The sequence below is a fragment of the Euleptes europaea genome, chromosome 9 (genome assembly GCF_029931775.1).
Source record: "Euleptes europaea isolate rEulEur1 chromosome 9, rEulEur1.hap1, whole genome shotgun sequence".
Classification (NCBI taxonomy): domain Eukaryota; kingdom Metazoa; phylum Chordata; class Lepidosauria; order Squamata; family Sphaerodactylidae; genus Euleptes; species Euleptes europaea.
In genome coordinates this window covers 76,063,192-76,085,241 of record NC_079320.1, presented here as the reverse complement: position 1 = coordinate 76,085,241, position 22,050 = coordinate 76,063,192, and the positions used below count along the sequence as shown (strand labels likewise).

At 45.1% G+C, this 22,050-nt stretch overlaps 1 protein-coding gene and 1 pseudogene across 1 annotated transcript in view; one reads left to right on the top strand and one right to left on the bottom strand.

Annotated features, from left to right (window-relative positions):
* Positions 1 to 22,050, top strand: part of PCDH7 (protocadherin 7) — a 465,455-nt gene that overhangs the window by 173,891 nt on the left and 269,514 nt on the right. The gene's annotated exons all lie outside the window — the stretch shown is intronic.
* LOC130482493 (septin-2-like) lies at positions 6,730 to 7,591 on the bottom strand (annotated as a pseudogene).

The window sequence follows — 22,050 nt, the reverse complement described above, 5'->3', positions numbered from 1 at the left end:
GCTTCCCTGTCTGCGCACAGCAGTACTGCAAGTAATTGAACCTGCTCAATTGAAGATTTGTTTTGAAAACTTCTTTTATGAGGAGAGAATTTCTGATGGGAGGAACCTTTCAGACATCCACAGCAGTTAAGGACAGCAAAATCCATACAACTGAGAATGTAAATCAGGGGTATTGAACACCATTGTTACGAGGACCAGATATGACATAACTGTCACTTGATCGGGCCGAGACATGTAGGGTTGCCAGGTCCCTCTTTGCCACTGGCAAGAGGTTTTGGGGGCGGAGCCTGAGGAGGGTGGGGTTTGGGGAGGGGAGGGACTTCAATGCCATACTGTCCAATGGCCAAAGCGGCCATTTTCTCCAGCTGAACTGATTTCTATTGGCTGGAGGTCAGTTGTAATAGCAGGAGATCTTCAGCTACTATCTGGAGGTTGACAACTCTAGGGCCATGCCTCGCCAGCCCAGATCGAGAGTTGGGGGGTGGTGGCTGCCTCAGCTGGCTCGAGGGCCAGATAAGAGAACTCAAGGGGTCAAACCTGGCCGCGGGCCTTATGTTTGACACCCATATTCTAAATGATTGATTGATTGATTGATTGATTGATTGATAGATCGGTAGGTAGATAGGTAGGTAGATAGGTAGGTAGGTAGATAGGTAGGTAGGTAGTAGAAAATATCAATTGATGGTTTACTGAAAAAAATATAGTTTCTCTTTGCCTCTATCAGATATCAGGTTTGAAATCCAATAACAAGGGAAGGTATCCAGTGTATGTCTATCTTATGCTTTCTTCAGCAGGTGCTGGTGGCATTGCCTACTTGGGTTTTCCCATGTGACCTTGCAGTGGGTTGAAGGAATTTTGGGGAGGGGGCTTCCAAAATAGTTTGGCTGCAGGATGGGACTGCCTGGCGTGAGGAGCACAAAGGAAATGCCGTCTCGTCTCCTCTTCCCTCCCCCTCCCCTCCCATCTGGAAGACCGCCAGACTCTATATTTGGCAGGAATGGACACTTTCTGTTGTGGGTTGGGGACAGCTGAATGTGTCCCTTAGCAGTGGATTAGCCGGGGTAAAAGCGGAAGTCATATCATTCTCCACTTAGACAACCATGGATCTAGTTAGGAATTCTGTGAGTGAAAGATGAAACATTGGCTTAACAAGGAGGTGCGGTTCAGGAAAGGGTGACAAAACGGCCAGTGCTTTTGTAGTGTTGTCTTTTTTAGGGATTTTCCCATCTGACTCTCAGTTTTTGCTTTAATGAATCTAAAAACACCAAAATCAGGCCAGTGATTTTAATTTGGCACTTAAAACGAAGGAAGGAGAAGAAGAGTTAGTTTTTGCATGCTGACTTTCGCGACCATTTAAGGAAGAATCAAAATGGCTTACAATCACCTTCCCTCCCCCTCCCCGCAACAACACTCCTTGTGAGATAGGTGGGGCAGAGAGAGCTCTAAGAGAGCTGTGACTAGCCCATGGTCACCCAGCTGGCTTCATATGTGTGTGTGTGTGTGTGTGTGTGTATATCAAGTGCCATCAAGTTGCAGTCGACTTACTGCGACCCCTTTTTTGGGTTTTCATGGCAAGAGACTACCAGAGGTGGTTTGCCAGTGCCGCCTTCTGCACAGCAACTCTGGTATTCCTTGGTGGTCTCCCACCCAAATACTAACCAGGGCCAACCCTGCTTAGCTTCTGAGGTCTGACAAGATCAGGCTAGCCTGGGCCATCCAGGTCAGGGTGGCTTCATGTGTAGGAGAGGGGAAACCATCCCGGTTCACCAGATTAGCCTCCGCCGCTCACGTGGAGGAGTGGGGAATCAAACCCGGTTCTCCCGATTAGAGTCCACCGCTCCAAACTACCACTCTTAACCACTACACCACGCTGGTTCTCCTTGTGGATGTGGAGAGGAATCTCATGGATGTGGAGAAGAGTGAGCAATGAGACCTATGGAAGGAAGGGCTGGACGGTGATAGAAGCATTGTAATAATAATAGTTTTTAAAAGAATGAATTCATTCTTTTGCAACCTGACACCTGAGAGGAGCCATTGTACACATGCTATCGGGAATCTCTGCTCTAATTAACATTACAAGGTAGCAAAGCAACGAGGCAATTGCTCATAACCATTTAGTGTGTGTTTCTACACACTGTAATCTTACTATTTCCTGGCAGTTTGTAGACATTTCCTCTCCAACATGCTGATGCCAGCAAGTTGCTCTCCAGAACCCAGGCTCGCAATTGACGCTTGTCGTCTTGACGCGTTTTGTGAAAAGCTGAATAATGGTGAACGTTCACAAATCACTGAAGCCGCCCCATCCTTTCCCGGGGATGTCAGGAAGATGTGGTATTTTGATTAGCCTGCCTGTGTATATGCAAGCAGCTCCACAGAGCATATGAACCTCCTAATTTAATCAACCTGTCTTAGGCGATACACAACATAAATCAAAGCACATTGGAACTGATGTGTCTTTCCAATGGCACTGGGAAAACCTCCCCATATACCTTCCGCTGTCTACTGCCCCAGTTTAAGCATCCTCCTTTGGAAATATTGTTCTTTGCCCTTTCTCCCCAGAATAGGGTTGCCAACCTCCAGGTACTACTTGGAGATCTCCTGCTATTACAACTGCTCTCCAGCCGATAGAGATCAGTTCACCTGGAGAAAATGGCCGCTTTGGCAATTGGACTCTATGGCTTTGAAGTCCCTCCCCAAACCCCGCCCTCCTCAGGCTCCGCCTCCAAAACCTTCCACCAGTGGCAAAGAGGGACTTGGCAACCCTACTCTAAAACCTGGAACACTGTACGCCTCCCCCTTCCCTCTGCAGCCTGCTGAGGTTTCTGAAATGCAACCCCTGGGAGTCTGCAGAGCTTGGGAACAGTGGAAGGGGGAACTTGACATAACTTTAAAATTAATAGAAATGCTACTTGGGTGAGCAGAAGGAGGGCTACGATCCAACCCCGTATGTTCCTGATTTTCTAGGGAAGGTCTGTTCAGTTAGCGAGCCAACCAGGTGAACCCACTCTCCAACAGCACATGGCAGTTATGTTGACTAAAAAACTCGGATTGTTGTCATGTATCCGGAATGCTGGAGTATGGCTTGATGTATCAAATTTAGGTTCCAGCTCTGGGTTGGGAAATTATGGGGGTGGAGCCTGGGGAAGGACCTTACCAGGGTATAACATCATGGAGTCTACCTTCCAAAGCAGCCATTTTCTCTGGAGTGGAACTGATCTCTGTAGTCAGCGGATCCATTGTAATTCAGGAAGATCTCCAGGCCCCACCTGGGGATTGTCAACCCTACATACTTGCAGCCATGCTTGAGTTTGAGGCTGCCTAGCAAATTAAGGGGGCACCACAGTTTTAACCACAAAAGTGTGGGAGATCTTGCCAAAGGGGATTGTTTTGCAAGCCAGTTCTTTCACATTGCCGACTAAAAGATGGCAGACTCTGAGTTAGTGTTGCCAGGTCCCTCTTCGCTACCGGCAGGAGGTTTTTGGCGTGGAGCCTGAGGAGGGTGAGGTTTGGGGAGGGGAGGGACTTCAATGCCATAGAGTGCAATGGCCAAAGCGACCATTTTCTCCAGGTGAACTGATCTCTATCGGCTGGAGATCAGTTGAAATAGCAGATCTCCAGCTAGTACCTGGAGGTTGGCAACCCTACTCTGAATGTATATTAGGATCCTTTGCTCAAGATATCAGGCAGGAGCTTTAGTCCTGAATCACACCGCCCAATTCCATGCAGGATTTCCATGCACTTTTGGTGTGCCTAATTCTTGAACGAGATCAGGCTGTTTGTAGCTCTCTGCTCTTCTGTTTGCTGGTACTTCTTGGCCTGTGTTTCCCTGCCACGTGCAAAATGTTCTTACATGTATTCTTTAAACAACAAAAACAAAACTAATAAAACTTGTCTGTTAAGTTATTCCCACTGAGATCAGTGGAGTTGGCTTCCAAGCGATGTTGTTTGGTTTCTTTTAGGGCTGTGGTGTTAGACGTGTTTGAAGTCCTCTAGCAGATGAGGGCTTTAATTAGAAAAGAGAGAGAGGGAGAGATTGTCTTTCCATGGGAAGTGAAATGTTTGCCAGAGGACATCCATGTGGGAGTGTCCTAGAGGCAGAATTGCTAAACCGCTGGTTGGAATACTCCCATTATTCTTGCTCTTAAAGCTTTGAGGAAGATGCGACTGCAATAAATTAAAAAAAAAATACAGGCTTGGTCCCAGTATAATTACAGACTGGATCTCTTGTTTGGTCCACCTCCAGACTGAAGATCTGACACCAGAAACACAAAGCAAGCTTCCTTTTGAAACTGGCAGAAGTTTAATAGGGTGTGAGATCATTTCTTCATGTTCCTACATCAAGGCTATGGGGGAGGTACAGGGTGAAGACCATGGTTTTCCGTCTGGGACGGTTTTGCATTTCTTGCCCCTGCTGTCTGGAACCCCCAAACCCTGTTTTGATTTTGCTTCTCTTGAGCGAGTCTGACATGTTCATGCCAGTTTTTGTTTCCCGTCATTTGCTTCTCCCCAAAATTGGTTTGATCTATTCTGGATGAAGGGCATCCTTTCTTCTGGCTCATCCCTCATGGCGTTCCAGAGACTGCCCTGTTCCCACGGAACAGCCTTTTGGGCTGAGGTAGGACAACAGAGTCAAGAAAGTCCTGTTCCACTGACAGCAATCCCTTTCATCAGTGGATATGGCAGCGGGATCCAACCAGTGGAACGTACTGTTCTCCCCATGCTTTTCAACACTTACTGTACATCAGTAAATCAGCTGTATATTTACAGTGGCGTGACTAGCTGCTGTATGTATCACAGATACAAACCATGACTCATTGGGTATAGAATACAAACAAATCTACAAAACCAACCACAAAAACAACAACAACCAGAGAACTGAAAGAGTAGATAGGTAGATAAAGTCAAAAGAAACAAAAAGAAACAAACATTGTTTTTCCATATTCCAGGCAACCCTTTTGCAGTTGTACAAAAATACATGTAATGATGCTGAAGATAATGAGATTGTACTTTGAAAAGAGCCTGACACTTAAAAAAACAAAAGTGGAAAAGAATCCTGTATTTTTAAATACAAGTTTTACAATTTAACCTGCTGTTTAGTTGTTGCTTTCAATTTTTCCAGAACAAGTTCCCATGCTTTCGCACAGGGGTTTCAAACATGATGCCCAAGGACGCCCTGGCACCCTCTAACACCTTTCCTGGCACCCACTAAGTGCTTTTAGAAAGTGGTTATGTGGGACTTGTGTAGGGTTGCCATCTCCGGGTTGAGAAATACCTTGAGATTTTTTGGGCGGAGCCTGAAGAGGGGGGGTTGGGGAAGGGAGGAGAGGGACTTCAGTGCCATAGAGTCTAATTGCCAAAGCGGCCATTTTCTCCAGGCAAGCTGATCTCTATCGGCTAGAGATCAGTTGTAATAGCAGGAAATCTCCAACTAATACCTGGAGATTGGCAACCCTACGTAAAGAGCATACTCCATATCTTTATAAATCATGTTTTCTGGGGTGGTAGAGTTAGATTTGTCACTTTTTTGTGTTCATATGTATTTACTACGTTCATTCTCGCAGTGAGAGCCACTGTGGTATACTAGTTAGTATGGGCCACAAACTCTTTGGAGAAAAGGGGGAAATAAAAATGATAGCTAGAGGAAGCAGGGGTTGGGAAGCCCTGTTGCTTTGGATGAGAATTAGGCAACACTGCATTCTGTTGTTGGCTTGAAAGTGGAAGTATCTGTTCTTCAGTATATTATGCAGGTAATGTTCAGGTTATTTTTAAAGAAGTAGATTATGCTTTGTCTACAGGAGATTTGTCCTGGGTAGAAGTGATATTTTTTGCTCCCTGTGTCACCATGATAGACGGGTGTGTATATCTCTTGAAGCCTCTGAATCTGTTCATCGTTGTTTTTTTGGCAAAGATCAAGGTTGGGCCATCTGTAGACTTCAGAATGCTACCAAGAATAGAAAGTATAGCACTGAGCAGTCAGCCACAGAGGACATGGGAGGGGGTATTTTAATCGATTGATCTCCCAGCTAATAAAAACAAAGGGTTTTATTCACATTTTGAGCACTAATAATAATACATAATAATAATAATTACCCCACCCTCCTCCAGAAAGCCAGGCTCAGGGTTGCTAACATCATATAAATACAAAGATAATATACAACAACAAGTACAATACAAGTTATAAACAATCTGAAATCACAGCTAGACTAAGAATCCTATCCGTACGGCACGCAGCCAGTGTGGTGTAGTGGTTAAGAGCGGTAGTTTGGAGTGGTGGAGTCTGTTCTGGAGAACCAGGTTTGATTCCTCACTCCTCCACATGAGCGGTGGACACTAATCTGGTGAACTGGATTTGTTCCCCCACTCCTACACATGAAGCCAGCTGGGTGACTTTGAGCTAGTCACACTCTCTCATCCCCACCTCCCTCACAGGGTGTCTGTGGTGGGGAGGGGAAGGGAAGGTGATTGTAAGCCGGTTTGATTCTTCCTTAATTGGTAGAGAAAGTTGGCATATAAAACCTTCTTCCTCTTCTTCTCCTCCTCCTCCTCCTCTTCCTCCTCCTCCTCCTCCACTTTAGGGAGCATGTTATTTCCAGGTGGCTGTGCATCAATGCCAAGTAGCCAAGATGGTAAATTGGGACCATCATCCACTGGTGGTTGCAGTCCTATGTGGCTGAGAAATCCCAGAAGGGGTGTTGCAGTAGCAGTGATATTATTCCTTTTTCTTGCAAATCATTTAGTGTCTCCTACACCTCCTTGTCTATGCATTTGCATCTGTGCCTGCATCCTTGTCATCATCTCTTGCACATGGCGGAGTTCAGCTTCCTTTTCCAGCAAGATTTGGCCTTTGTTCACTTCCTCATCTTCTACCTTTCTGCCACCTTTCTGGAGCCATTCAAAATGGAAGTTTTCATAGTGAAGGTCTTGAGTTACTTCCTGGAGGTCTTGCATGGGGGTGATTAGCATGGTTCTTAATCAAGAAGTCTTTGTGCTCTTAGTTCTTCACTTCAACAACACCCCATGGATAAAGATGACCTCTGACCTTTTTATCTTTAGCTTCAATAAATTGATTGGATCCCACTACACAAAATGGAAAGCTGGCCTTCAAAAGTCTGGCCTGCTCTTTAAAGTCTGGCCTGCTCTTTGTCAGATTCATCATCTGGAAAGTGATAAATCTTGATGCTATGTTTTTCAGTTTCATCCTTTTCTTCAGCCTCTCCTGCTCCTTCAGAGTAAGCGTATCAGCTCTTTCAATTACAGGCACAATATTCACTTTTTCGTGTATGGCTTTCATGAACTCAACAGCCAAGGGCTTGAGACCATGTCCAAACGACAAAATTAAACAGAAACAGCAGTGAACTCGGTTATCTACAATATGCCGTCTGTTCAAGCCACTCTCATCGTGAAGATAGTGTTCAAATTGCTCATCAGTATAGGAAGGAATTATAGTCTTGAAACAGTCTCAACAATTGATAGCATCACCATATCCTGGTGTGTCCACAACAGTCAGCTGGAACGTTACCCCCCTTTCTTCAATTTCTACATCTGAAGCTTTAATCTGCACAGTCCTTTCAATTTTCTCATCTGTCCTTGGGATTATACTTTCTGGATAGAGATCAGCCAAGAACAGGCTGTTAATTTGGGTACATTTTCCCAGTCCAGACTCACCAACCACAATACGGGCGAACTCAAAACCTTTTTTCCCCCACAGATTTTCGCAAATCCAACATAACGAGGTATTTCTGGATTGGGAAACTGAGCAGGCTGTTGCTTGGAGATCTCTACAGTGGCTCAGTCAATCTGATAGCCGCCTTGAATTCCCACAGCAAAACCGCCACAGCAGCCTTCTAAAGTCAGTGATCAGAGATACATTGAGTTTGTTTATAAGAGGGACTCATGAACACAGTCTTGGGTGTTAGCTAAAATGCGGATTAGCTTTCCCTATTGTGTTTAAATATCCACAGGATGTGTCGAGATAACTGTCGACTGTGGCTTTTAATGTACTACGGGAATTGTGCGTTGAGCTGGAGCAGTCAAAAGAAAGAGTGGGGGAAAAACAAGAATTGCCTCAATTCTTAAATAGTTTGGATTGGGGGTTCATTTGTAAACTGCAAGACGGGGACGGTGGGAACCTTCCGATTGTCAAAATGCCCTTCAAAGAGATCCTTTAATGCCAAAGACTTTGATATCCACTGAGTGCATCTGGTTTATTTACTGCAAAGAACAGCTAGACTTCGAAATTGGCTGCTTCCAAAAGCCATGGGCAGTAAACACATGGCAGGGCATAAACGTCGAGGAAGGGAAGTTCAAGCTGGCTATTCAGATAACAAGAGAGCGCTCTCCATTTGGGAGATAACTATCATCAGCAAAAATACAGCCGGGTTTATGTGCGAACAAGCGGCCTGTTGTAGCATAAATTTGACATCTCCTGTGCTTGTTCTTGACTTGTTCTTTCTTTTGCCCCTACAAATCACTATTTTTAAAAAAGATTTTTGGGAGGCTTTTTAAAGTTAAACTTCTTTTTGCTGGTTGATCATCTCTGTCCCCCATACACACATGCACACTCATCTTCCTTTGAATTATATCCACATCAGGTAAACATTCCTCCTAGGCAACCAACTCCACTTTATTGCTCCTTAAAATAACAATAATAATAATAAAAAGTAGAGGTATCCTTCATGAATAGGGTTGCCGGCCTCCATAGGGTTGCCAACCTCCAGGTACTAGCTGGAGATCTCTGGCTATTACAACTGATCTCCATCCGATAGAGATCAGTTCACCTGGAGAAAATGGCCGCTTTGGCATTTGGACTCTATGGCATTGAAGTACCTCCTAGGGTTGCCAGGTGCACGTTGGTGGTGGGAAAACCCCTGGCAATTGCCCCCTCTGCCTGCCGACCACCTGAGGGTCAGCGGGCAAACGTGCATACCGTGCGCGGCACTTCCAGTTTAGAACCAGAAGTTCTGCCTCGCGAGGGGCCTTTACCTCTTAGAGGGGCCTTTACCTCTTAAGGTACCTCTTAAGTTAAACTAAGAGGTAAAGGCCCTTTGCGAGGCGGCCCTTCCAGGTGCGTCAGCATGCGCTTAAACAAGAAAGCCTCCTGCCGGAGGAAAAGAGGGATCTAGCAACCCTAGTCCCTCCCTTCCCCAAACCTCGCCCTCCTCAGGCTCTGCCCCCAAATTCTCCCACCGGTGGCGAAGAGGGACCGGGCAACCGTAGGCCTCCAGGTGGTAGCTGGAGATATCCCATTAATAGAATTGATCTCCTGGCGACAGAGATCAGTTCCCCTGAAGAAAATGGCCACTTTGGCAATTGGACTCTAAGTCCCTCTCCTCCCCAAACCCTGCTCTCCTCAGGCTCCACCCCCAAAATCTCCAGATTTTTCCCAACCCGGAGCTGGCAACTCTACTCATGAATGTGCTTTTAAAAGGCTTCTCTGCAAATGAGATTTTGTCTGCACAGATGTAGGGAAATGACTAGGAACCCACAAATATAATCATGTGTGATGAATGTTACAGTTGACATGTGCTTGACTGGCAAAGGTAATCTGGACCTTGGATCTGGTTTAGGCGACTGTCTTGGCCTTGGTGGAGTAGACAATACTGACTTCCATGGACCAAGAGCCTGATTCAGTATAAGGCAGATTCACGTGTTCATCTGATAACCACCTCCCATTTCCAGTACCTGCCTGGGACCAGAAAAAACCTTGCAGGCTGCAGCACAAGGCTTGTGGTCTGTCTGCACTATGGGTGGCCCCTTGCCTAGGTGGGATGTAAACAAATATCCAGCAAGGACATTAACGTGAGCTCTTTTAACACTTGCACATCTGTGACAAAATTCACACCCTGACGGTAGACGTTTCTCACGGATTCCTGTCTCTCATTGTCTTCTGGCTAGTGACAAAATTCCTCATTAGCCAGTAGAAGGGGTGAGCTGCTGAAATGCCCGTGCCTCTGAATCCCCTTTGAAATCCCAATAAGTAAGAACTTGTCAGAAAATAACAAGGTGCGTGCTACGACTCGGCATAATAATGCATGATACACAAAATAAAATGCCTGTTTTTTTTATTGTAACTTAGATCCTATAGCGTCGCCTAATCTTTTTTTTTCACTTACCTGTTCCACAGTGATTTATGTTTGCCCGACACTAATTATCTCGAGTCCTGTGAATCTCTTTTCTTCTCTGACATACCTTCTTTGCTTGAAGGGGAGGCGGTGACTTTTGCAGAACAAATGCGCCCATACCTCCCACTTCCTATAGCTAGGGTTGCCAACCTCCAGGTAGTAGCTGGAGATCTTCTGGGAGTACAACTGACCTCCAGGCAATAGAGATTAATTCACCTGGAGAAAATGGCTGCTATGGAAGGCAGGCTCTGTGGCATTAAACAGCATCTGGAAAACACGAACAAAACAAGCGGAAATGTGTGGGGAGAGCGAGGTGACCTCTGACAGTCGGGCAAGGCGTGCATGATCAAAACGAAGCACTGGAGCAGTCGGCAGGGGGACTGCAAGGGAAACAGCTCCGCATAAATGGCCTAGGAGTCAGTAAAAACACTGAAGGCAGCTATTAGGGTCGCCAGGTCTCCCACTCCTTCTACCTGAATCGGTGCCTACTTCAGCCTGGAATCTGGATCCACCATGGCCAAGCTGTTTGCAGGCCAGACTCTCCTGCTGTTGATATCGCCACTCCCTGGGCGATAAACCATCCTTTATTTCAAAGAACTGTTCTTTATGTCAGGAATACTTATGGAAAAGATCCTTATGCTCTGCCAAGAACAGCTTTATGAAAACATACCACTCTTGTAACATATTAAATTTAAGTCCTGGCAACTTTCTGACAGACGTCATGCATACCTTTCTTATGGTCTCACGACTTGCTCTTGATTTTGGAGCATTCCAGTCGACAAACTTACTGCTCTGTTTCCCCTACAAATTTGCTAGGGTCTGGCCTTATCTGGAAATGGGGCGGTCGCACCTATTGAGGAAGCCAGGCTACAGCCCTGGCATGATGCCTGTATAAAACTGGCTTGTAGTGGAATGCAAAAATTGCCCGTTAGGCTCCTGTTTGATTTATTCACCGGGATTGGACTCATGCAGTGAGTCGAAGGTAGGGGAAAAGTCTGGGAAAATCAGGAAAGATGTATGAAATCAAGACAGTATCAGCTTCTGTCATGGATGAGGGTGCTTTGAATTTCACTGAGGAGGTCCCCAGTGCTATGTAGGGTTGCCAGGTCCCTCTTCGCCACCAGTGGGAGGTTTTTGGGGCAGAGCCTGAAGAGGGCGGGGTTTGGGGATGGGAGGGACTTCAATGCCATAGAGTCCAGTTGCCAAAGCGGCCATTTTTTCCAGGTGAACTGATCTCTATCGGCTGGAGATCAGTTGCAAAAGCAGGAGGTCTCCAGCTAGTACCTGGAGGTTGGCAACCCTATGGATGGCAGACCACCAAGGAAGTCAAGGATTGGAAGGCAATAGCAAAAAAACAAAATAAAACTCTTGTTCATTTCTTGCTTTGAAAACCATTGGACTCTATGACATTGAAGTCCCTCCCCAAACCCCACCCTCCTCAGGCTCTGCCCCAAATATTTCCCGCCGATGGTGATGAGGAACCTGGCAACCCTAGCCATCCAAGAGCTAACTAGAGCCAACCCAGCTTAGCTTCAGACATCTTATGAAACACCATCTGAGCTGCCTTAGCATATGTGGGTCACCAAATTATGGAGCAAAGAAATTGATCTTCCCTTGCCACTGTTGGTAAGGAAACCATCCAGGAGAAACAGCAGTGATACCTCCCCTCTGTCCCTTGTGGGTCACTAGGGTTGCCAACCTCTAAGTACTACCTGGAGATCTCCTGCTATTGCAACTGATCTCCAGCCGACAGAGATCAGTTCACCTGGAGAAAATGGCCACTTTGGCAATTGTACTCTATAGCATTGAAGTCCCTCCCCTCCCCAAACCCCACTTCCGCATGCTCTGCCCCAAAACCCTCCCACTGGTGGTGAAGAGGGACCTGGCAAACCTAGCTGCCAGCCTCTAGATCTCCCACTATTACAACTGATCTCCAGTAGATAGAGATCAGTTCCCCTGGAGAAAATAGCTGCTTTGGCAATTGCACTCTATGGTATTGAAGCCCTTCCCCTCCCCAAACCCTCCCCTCATCAGGGTCTACCCCAAAAATCTCCAGGTATTTTCCAACATGGAGCTGGTAACCCTAACCTTCTACTGTGATGTACCTTTAAGGTGACTGGCTGGTGTTTGTGCTCCGGGGAATCACCAAATGTGCCCCAAATATACAAGCTGTCTTGAATTGCTGCAGGCAAGCCGCTGATGAAGACCAATAGTTGAAACCCATTCAGCCACTGTATAGACTATGTTTTAATAACCTGGCAAATACTGCAATAACAATATCAACTATGCGTAAAAACCCAGTGTGTCATAGTTTTAATTGCCTTTGCTATATGTGTGTCTGAATTAATAAATTGGTCTTGTAGTAATTTTCCTGGATTTTGAATCCTGTGGCAGAGCAGCTGTTGGCGAAATCATGGGAGGTTTTTAAACAAACCAAACCCCCTTTACCATATTTTTGGCAATCTTGCATGCCGTAGATTTGGGGAGTGTGTACCAAGAATCCGCAAGCAAGACAAACAGTCGAGTTGTACGAGCTCAGAAACAGATGGGCTTGTGCTACTGCCTTTGGTCTTCTTTATTTTTAAGTTCTTGCCTCTTCTTTTTTTCCCCCCAGTGACAAAAAAATAGCATTTTAATTAAACGTGCACTCAGTATGTTCTGTATTCTTCCTTCTCCTTCCCTGCTGTCGAGTCGAGTCGAGAGATGCCTTTATTGGGAAGCTTATCCAAACTGTTATCTTCGCTCTGCATGCATGGCTTTGGGTTGATAGTTTCTTCAAGCCACTAATCTCTTCACCTAAGAACTAGCAGTCAATTTAATGCTGGTCTAACAGTTGCCTCTAGCAGATTCTGCAGAGGAAGTATTACGATACAGGCTGGAGATAGACAAAATGTTTGCTTTTGTGCTCGCTTTCTACTAGAGAGTTGACGGATGGTTGTACGATCGTGCTTCTGCAGCCTGTGTTGTGTGCACACACTAGGGCTGCCAGCCTCCAGGTGGTGGCTGGAGATCTCCCACTATTACAACTGAACTCCAGGCAATAGAAATCAGTTCCCCTGCAGAAAATAGCTGCTGTGGCAAGTGGACTCTATGGCATTGAAGTCCCTCCCCTCTCCAAACCCCGCCCACCTCAGGTTCCACCCCCCAAAATCTCCAGGTATTTCCAAATCCAGAGCTGGCAACCCTAAGTATAATGCCATACAGTCCTTCCAAAGTGGCATTTTCTCCAGGTGAACTGATCTCTGTCACCTGGAGATCAGTTGTAATCCCAGGAGATCTGCAGTTACCACCTGGAGGTTGGCAACCGTATCCCCAAATGCTGCCTTCTTCAGTCACCATTCCTACATTGCCAGGAATTTTCCAGACCAGGCTTGCAGGAGCCTGGGATTATCTCTACATCTCTTCCCCGGAATAATTCTTCCCCACTACCTACCACCAGTGGCGAAGAGGGACCTGGCAACCCCAATGATTGAGCCAGCTCTTCAAAATACAGACCTGTGGTCCATCTTGGACCATGGCTTCATGTCAGGCGACCAGCAGCCCGGGCTGCATAAATGGTGAGGAAAGTTGTGAAATGTTTTTCTTTTCGGTGTATGGGGTACACAGCTGAATTAATTCAAATTGTGGCCTTATTTATTTCCTCTTTACACATGGAAAGACTGGGTGAAAGAGTCTTGACCCAAGCTTCCAATTTCCCACTGGTTCCTAAAGTTTTATAGGGCTTAAAAAAAACCCTGATTGACCTTCGATAGTTTCAGTTGCCAGGTCCCCCCGACACCACCAGCGGAAGATTTATTGTGTCGGGGCCGGGGTGGGTGCGGGGGCGATGATCCCTGCTCATATGGCACGCATGGCAGAATGTCATCACGTCCGGGTTTACCCCGGAAGAACGGCGTCATGTGGGACACTCTAGCACATTTCTCCAAAAACTCTATGGAAACCCATAATGTTTTTGGAGGAGAGTGCTGGAGCATCACCTGTAGTTCTGTGCTCGGATCACCACCCCCCTCGGCTGGGCAACTGAGGGGCAGCGGGCAGCCTGGTGAGTTGACGGGCAATTGCTCGCCACCACCAGGCAGTTGGGAACCCTATCAATGGGACTGAAATGGGAGTGAGTGCCCACAGTAAGGTTGCCAACCTCTAGGTACTAGCTGGTGATCTCTTGCTATTACAACTGATCTCTAGTGGATAGAGATTAGTTCACCTGGAGAAAATGGCCGCTTTGGCAATTGAACTCCATGCTCTCCTCAGGCTCCGCCTCAAAAACCACCCACCGTTTTAAACGGTATAATACATTTTTATTATGTAATAGGTAGATAACCTGATTGATTTTTATACTTTTACAACTGCATATGTAGACATTTTATTTTACTTGATTAATACTCATGCTTGTAATATGGTATTGTATTCGACTAAGTTTATTTTTCCATTGAATCTGCTATATTGTTTTTGTATATCAAACGGTTTTTACCCTTCCCTTTTTTTCCCCTTCTGTATCCCCTTAATTATAAAAATAAACCTTTTTTTAAATAAAAAAAAAACAACCCACCCACCAGTGGCGAAGAGGGACCAAGCAACCCTAGTCCACAGGCAGCAGGGAGGACTGGAAGGCAAAAAAGGAAGCACGGTATAGATTTTTTTGTATCTTCAGTTTGGCTGAAGATTGGAGACAGGTACAAATTCAGGCCCTTTAAATCACTTCCCTCTCACCCCCAGGTTTCTTTGGCCTTTGTACTGGCTAGGCTTCCAATGTCCATGGAACAAAATGGCCTTCAAAGAAACCGCTTTTTTCCCCTCCCAGTAGAACAAATCACTGCCAGACATTTTGAAGAGTAATGGGGACCATTATTTAGAGACAACTAGGGGAACTTCTTAAATGCATCTCATGTCTAGTGCATGCCCATGGGGACTGAGAAATTAAAACGGATAACCACTCCATTTCTCTAGCGATGTTAGGTATGTATTATTCGCTCCCTGGGCCTCTACTACATAAATTGAAGGTCAGTGAGAAGGTAGTAAAACAGATGTATGGAGTTGCACATCAAAAAGGTGTGTGGAAGTTGCCTAGTTAAAACAGCTTTTTTTTGGCCCAGGAATAATCCTGGGTCAGACTTTTCAAACACATTCGCCTCCATCTTACAGCATGGTATAGCTGAGAAGGAAAAAAAAAAAGGACCATAATTTACCCAGGCGTATCAACAGAAAAGGGACAGACTCATTAAGATAAGCTTAGTTAATTTAAGCGAAGCAAATATGTGAAGAAGCCCGGAATTACAAGACCTATCATTATCTCCATTATATTTCTGAATTAGTAAAGTAAGGCTCATTGGAACGGAAGGTTAAAATAAATGCAATTGGGTAAAAAAAAAAAATAGGACACAGCAAGCAAAATGTTCCCAGTTTATATAATTCTGTGAAATATTTCTTCTCAGGAAATCCATTTGGGCATTTGATCCAGGGCTACGGTTTAGATCCTATTTTCTAGGACTGAAATAAAATACTTCACCCCCAAATTCTCCTTTGAATGTCACTGCCAAATTACTTAGTACAAATGATCTGGATATTCAGATATTCCCGAAACACGGGATGCCCATATTTGATGTCAGATACCAATCTTTGACCTTGAATTTTATTTCAGCCTTTGGTATATGAGAGCCGATATAATCTGACAATGTTTGACGGTGGGCGTATAATGGTATTCAAAATTCTACTCTGACGATGTAGTATCGGACTGTCTGTCAAGAGTCGGCGCACAGGCGGATTTGAACTGAAGAGCCTTTGTGCTGTGGGGGCAGTTACATTGCTCCTCTACAAAATTATTTTCCATCCTTTCCGACCTTGAGAGTGTTTCCTTTCGGAGAGGGTTCAGCAGATTGAGCTACGCTGACATTACCGAATTTCTGGAACATGTGGGTGTGGGGAGATCTTGCCACAAAGTGTGGTCCACAATGATGAATGTTCGAATTGCATCCTCTGGACAAGTATGTTCCACTATGAACTGGATCCATGTAAGGTCTCTTAATTTTGCATGGTGTAGTGGTTAAGAATTGAGCCCCGTGGCTCAGAGTGATAAACTGCAGTACTGCAGTCCAAGCTCTGCTCATGCCCTGAGTTCAATCCCAACAGAAGTTGGTTTCAGGTAGCCGGCTCAAGGTTGACTCAGCCTTCCATCCTTCCGAGGTCGGTAAAATGAGGACCCAGCTTGCTGGGGGTAAAGGGAAGATGACTGGGGAAGGCACTGGCAAACCATCCCATAAACAGAGTCTGCCTAGTAAATGTCGGGATGTGATGTCACCCCATGGGTCAGTAATGACCTGGTGCTTGCACAGGGCACCTTTACCTTTAGTGGTTAAGAGCGGTGGATTCTAATAGAGTGGGATTGTTTCCCCACTCCTTCACATGCAGCCTGCTGGGTGACCTTGGGCTAGTCACAGTTAAGGTTGCCAGGTCCCTCTTCGCCACTGGTGGGAGATTCTTGGAGCAGAGCCTGAGGAGGGTGGGGTTTGGGGAGGGGCCATTGCCATAGAGTCCAATTGCCAAAATGACCATTTTCTCCAGGGAAACTAACCCCTATCAGCTGGAGATCAGTTGTAATAGCAGGAGATCTCCACCTAGTACCTGGAGGTTGGCACAGTTTTCTCCGAACTCTCTCAGTCCCACCTACATCACAAGGTGTCTGTTGTGGGGAGGGGAAGGAAAGATAATTGTAAGCTGCCTTGAGACTCCTTAAAGGCAGAGAAAAATCAGGGTATAAAAACCAACGGTCCTCCTCCTCCTCCATTCTACTACAGACAAAAATCTCTTTGTATTAAGTCCCAATGGCAAAAGTACATAGATAAGTATCTGCATTTGGATCTCTTCTTTTTGAATGTTCTATGCTGTATTAAGCATATCTACTGTATTCTGCAAGCAAAGTACAATTGTATTTATTTGGATAAGCATTGGGTGGTTAGGACTGAGACAACGGAGGTAATGCTCATACTTCATTTTACAACCCGGCCCACACTATTCTTAAAGTGCAGTTGAAATCAGTGGTTCAATTCCAGGCTCAGACCATGAGGTTACAGATTGAAGGCCTGAAAATCCCTGATCTTTCAATTATATTCCAACTACCTTTTACAAAGGTCACTGTAGTGCAATGTGTAGGGTTTGGTGTCATCAACGAAAAGTACTGGGATGAAATCCCCTTGGCCATGAAGTTTCATTGGATAGTTTTGGACAAGTCGCTAGCTCTAAACCATTCCCCGCCCCCACATCCTTTTGGTGTGGTGACACACAAGTCCAGATTTGCTTGGTATGGTGACCCGCTTATTTAAAAAAGAGCATGCACACTTGCAAAAGCCCACTTTCACAGGCTTTGCAAACCACTTTTGGGTTAGAACCCACAGGTTGGGAAACAATGCTCTAAACTATGGCTGTCGGCTAGCGTCATTATGGGGATAAATAGTTGAGATCTGTGTTGCCATGAGCTCATAAGAGAAAGTTTGAGTACAAATATGTTAATAGATGACTTGTATCAGGAAATTAAGACTGATATGTGATTGGGTTTTTTTTAAGAACCCTGTACATCCAAGATAGTTTGATATCCAAAAGAAAGAGGAACACTGGGCATGATGAAGTGCTTTAAAATTCTAATGGTTTCAGTGGAAGAATGGTCAGCACAGCAGCGTGGTGTAGTGGTTAAGATTGTCAGACTCTAATTTGGAGAACCGGGTTTGATTCCCCACTCTTCCACATGAGCTGCGGACTCTAATATGGTGAACCGGGTTGATTTCCTTACTCCCACACATGAAGCCAGCTGGGTGATCCTGGGCCAGTCACAGTTCTCTCCGAAATCTCTCCGCCTCACCTACCTCACAAGGTGTCTTATGTGGGGAGAGGAAGGGAAGGAGATTGTAAACCGGTTTGAGTCTCCCTAAAAAGTAGAGAAAGTTAGCATATAAAAATAACTACTACTACTACTACTACTACTACTACTACTACTTCTTCTTCTTCTTCTTCTTCTTCTTCTTCTTCTTCTTCTTCTTCTTCTTCTTCTTCTTCTTCTTCTTCTTCTTCTTCTTCTTCTTCTTCTTCTTCTTCTTCTTCTTCTCATCAGACCCAACTTCTTTTTGTTGGAATGGGCTTGTGGCCTTGCATTTTGAAGGAATATGACAAATCGGAGTGATTTCAAATTATGTGTGTAATATAATTTGGCGTGGACCCTTGTCTGGCAAACAGTGAAAAGGCCACTTCTGTGATTGCCTGTAATACCAGAGGAATCAGGTCAGAGTTAATTCTGCACATTTATAGTGCTGTCACCACCCAGATGTTTACATATGCTCTTGTTCCAATTTTCAGGAAGATAAATAGCAGATGGAAATCTGCACATTTGTCCCTTTTTCTTCCATGTTGAGTCTTGTAAAGTATTGCCACTATTCCCTGAATAATTGTAAACATGGTATATTGACCTTTTCCCATCTGAGCATCTCAGAGGTATTTGCAACACTGATGAATAACGCACAAGGACTGTGCAGTGATGTGAACAAGAACTATACATGGCATACAGATGCAGAGTCTCATAGGTTGCTCCAAATAGGCTTTCAGTATGTGTCAGAGTTCAGCGCGGTGTAGTGATTAAGAGCAGCGGACTCTAATGTGGAGAACCGGGTTTGATTCCCCACTCCTCCACGTGAAGCCAGCTGGGTGTCCTTGGGCGAGTCACAGTTCTCTTCGAGCTCTCTCAGCCCCACCTACCTCAAAAGGTGTCTGTTGTGGGGAGAGGAAGGGAAGATTGTAAACCAGTTTGATTCTCCTTAAAAGTTAGAGAAAATCGGCATATAAAAACAACAACTCCTTCTCCTCCTCCTCCTACTTCTTCAACATCTATGCAGTTGTAGCTCTCTGTTAAGAGGCCTACTTGATTTGTCATGTCTCTGGGTGTCTTTGCTTCACCAAGTCAGAACATCTGCTAGGAGCAGGACCTCTCTACGGTGATAGCTCGGGGCTGGGCAGAACCTTCAAGATGATGTGGGCTTCATTCCTGGTCTTTAGGAAAGGCCTGTTTGTTTCAACAGGCTTGTGAATTGTTGGCTTGTGAACAAGGTTAATGTATAGCAGAAGAGATGGGGCAGTTAGAAATATATATATATATAGTTTGGTAATTTTTAAGTTGATATCTTCTGGTGTGATTGGAAGCAGCCTCAGATACTGGGGAGGTAGGATAATTCTTTTAAACAAATAAAGGGGGGGGGGACAGTAGCTCATAATACAGCCCAAACAAAGCAGATTTATTTTAAAGAGCCACAAGTGCCTGTGCTTAATTGAAATAAAAGGGATTGTAATTGCTTTATCTTTGCCTTGATTAGAGTTTGCTAACTCTGGTTTGGGAAGTGACATCACTTCCAGGTGATACTCTAGGAATTTCACCTAGTATCTATGGTAAAGCCTATAGGGGCATGGGAAAATTCCTAGAGGGTCACTATAGAGGTCATTTCCTGGCGGTTTTTTTCCTCAGTTTCTTGAGGGCAGGGGATTGGGGCCGAGGGCAGGGTTTAACCCACTGCGGGCAGACCAATATCAAGTCTGTTCAGGCCTGACAAAAATCCTTTGCACGAGGTTTAGTAGGCTTCCCGGATCTCTGTTAATGGCCTTACACTGGTTATGGAAATGAAATATTGTTGTGTAAAATGAGGTGTATAGCAGCCTAAATAGCTAGACTAGCCTGAGCTTGTCAGAGTTCCAAATTTAAGCAAGATTGGCCATGGTTAGTATTTGGATGGGAGACCAGCAAGGAAGACCAGGGAAAGGCAATGGCAAACCACCTCTGCTCACCTCTTGCCTCGAAAAACGCCTTGAGGGGTCGCCTTAAGTCAGTTGTGACTTGAAAGCACTTCACTAATTATTAAAAAAGGAGGTGTAGGGACACAGTGCCCATCTGTGGTTCTCATTTCTTGAAGCATCACAGAGATAATGAAGCCAACAGGTTTCTGAACAGTTATTGCAAAGTTACAAAATGATGGACACATGATATTTTTACACAATTAAGCCTTTGCCACAAAATGGCAGAGGGAAGTCCAGTGCCGTATTCCAGCACTTAGAGTAACAGCTATGCATGAGAGAGCGATGGGCATTTTGAATGGGAATGATGCACACCCACCCACTAGGATGGGAACTACACATTTGGAGATCTTCCCCTCACCCTGTGAAATCATATATCTCTTTCTGTTAGGGTTGCTGGGTCCCTCTTTGCCACTGGTGGGAGGTTTTTGAGGCGGAGCTTGAGGACGGTGGGGTTTCAGAGGGGAGGGACTTCAATGCCGTAGAGTCCAATTGCCAAAGTGGCCATTTTCTCCAGGCAAACTGATCTCTGTCGGCGGGAGATCAGTTGTAATAGCGGGAGATCTCCAGCTACTACCTGGAGGTTGGCAACCCTAGTTTTTGTGCATGATCGTCCCAAACTTGTGATGTCGCTGTGAGCCATTTGAGGGAAAGGAAGGAGTATACGTGTAAAATAAAATGAAATTTGAAATGTCCCATTTGGGGGTGAGGTGGAAATCCATATGGTGTTTTTCATTTTAGAGATGGATTTCTGAAAGTGGCAGCGATTAACAGAGATAAATGCAAGCCCAGCCTCATCACCCCACAACTGTACAAACCCACTTTGTGAAAAGGCCTTTGTTTTCTTCCACTCCCAACCCTCTCCAAAACAAAATTCTTCTCCATCCCATGCATATTCTTTCAATTGTGGTGGAAGTTTAGATGTGAATATTTGTCCTGCTGAAGTGGAAGACACAACACTGATAACTGTGCTAAATAATCCTGCAAGCCAGATGGCTTAGTGGTAGCAACAAAAGCAGCCAAGTGGGAGATCGGCATTGAATTCCGGGCCTTGCAATATGGAGCTCCTGATGGCAAGTTCATTCCCCCCTTTGTTTTAATTATTTTAGAGGGCATTGATCAGAAACTTTCATAACCCGTGCCAGCTGGCCTCCTAGAAGCACACAGTGCTTTGTTGTGTCAGGGGCCAAAACTGTAGCCTCTTCTGTCTTCTTTATGGGAAACATAACTTACAAATGCATTTATTCAGATAAGTGTTGGATGGATAGGACTGAGGCAGCGGAGGTAATGCTCATATTTCATTTTAAAACCCTAAACTGTTCTACACAGTGCAGTGGAAATCAATGGTTCCTAAAGTAGCTAAATCCTAGCCTTGGACCATGAAGACCTGGGAATCACTGAGCTTTGAATGTTATCTGATGTTATGTTGGACTAGTCACATTTGTCTCCGAACTCTCTCAGCCCCACCTACTTCACAAGGTTTCTCTGTTGTGGGGAGGGGAAGGGAAGGCAATTGTAAGCTGCTTTGATACTCCTTAAGGTAGAGAAAAGTGGGGCATAAAAGCCAACTCTCATCCTTCTTCGAGGGCATTGCCCCAGAAACTTTCCTAACTAATGCCAGCTGGCCCCGTAGAAGTACACTTTGTTTTGTCAGGGGCCAAAAAGATAGCCTCTTCTATATGAGGAACTGCCTTTGATACAGTTACAATCTCAATACCAGTAGGATGAAATTTCTTTGGTGGATCAGACAATGGTCCACCGATTTGTTTTCAGTAGTGACCAACCCAGATCTCTCTTGGGGCACACAAAGCTGTCCCCAAGGTCATAGTTTTCTCTGATTTTTGTTTCCAAATCTGATGGTTGATGGAACGCAGCCTGCTGCGCGAGAGGTTTTCTTTCTGATAGCCATTGATACACAGAACCTCTGTGAGTTTGCATAATCCATTTTTTTTATCCGTCTAAGCATGTGACCATCCCTGCACTGTGACATAGCAGAATCCACATGCTAATTCTGTATCTGTGAAAAAGTAGAACCCTGAATCACAGAAGATAAAGAAAGATTGGGGACAAAGCATAAAATTGTCTAATATGAAAAGGTCAGACTATCAAC